This window comes from Galeopterus variegatus, unplaced genomic scaffold, assembly GCF_000696425.1.
Source record: "Galeopterus variegatus unplaced genomic scaffold, G_variegatus-3.0.2 Scaffold237, whole genome shotgun sequence".
In the NCBI taxonomy this organism is placed as follows: Eukaryota; Metazoa; Chordata; class Mammalia; order Dermoptera; family Cynocephalidae; genus Galeopterus; species Galeopterus variegatus.
In genome coordinates this window covers 810,110-811,015 of record NW_007726348.1, presented here as the reverse complement: position 1 = coordinate 811,015, position 906 = coordinate 810,110, and positions in this window count along the sequence as shown.

Below are 906 nucleotides of genomic sequence, written 5' to 3'. Positions count from 1 at the left end.
ACTGGCTTTGGCTTTTTTTTTTTTTCCTTTTTGTCTTTTTTCGTGTCCGGCAACGGATCGCGACCCTCGGTGTTGCGCCCGCACCACGCTCAGCCAGTGGGCGGGAACTGGTCTGTATGTGGGATCTGAACCCTCGGCGGGAGCGCCGCTGCGCTTCCCAAGCAGCGCACTGTAGCAGTGCGCCACCGGGCCAGCCCTGGCTTTGGCTTTTATGATGGTTGTTGGTTTGGTCTGGGGCTGTGGCTTGTGTGTTTTGAACTTCCTGCCAGAGCCAAAGGAGGTAGCACATGTGCTTTCCTGTCACTTCCCCTGCTGTGAGACAAGATGGGCAGACGGAGGGCAGAGGCTTGAAAGCTGTCATCAGCCAAACATCCAACATCAACCACAGAGTCGGCCCCTTTGTCCCAGTCCTTCCCAGAGCGGCTTCCTCTGACCACCACGTGTCACTACCTGATTTTATTGTAAAGATGTATTTGATTGTTCTTTCCCCTGCTAAATTAGAAAGGCTTTGTGTGATTTGCTCACTGCTGGGCAGTGGGAGGCTCTCAATAGATACTGCTGAAAGAATGCTGTGGTGTGAACAGATCCTGTGTCCAGATGACCGGCCACTTCTCTGACCTTTCCTCTTTGTGGCATTCTTCTCTAGTCTTTNTGGTCTGGAGATTACAACAGTGAACAAATCAGTAACCCTTTGGTTCAGTATCCACCATCCAAATAGCTGGAATACCCAGTCCTAAATGATTTCTTTCAGTTTAAAGGGGATTATAGGCTACACCCTCGTACGCTCTCTCCTTATGCCCTCACTTCATTTAGGTTTTGGCTCAGATGACCTTTGTCATGTGGTTGCCCTGTGGAAGGGGTGAATTAACCTCTCACCCCAAATTTAGTTCTGGTGTTAAGACATAT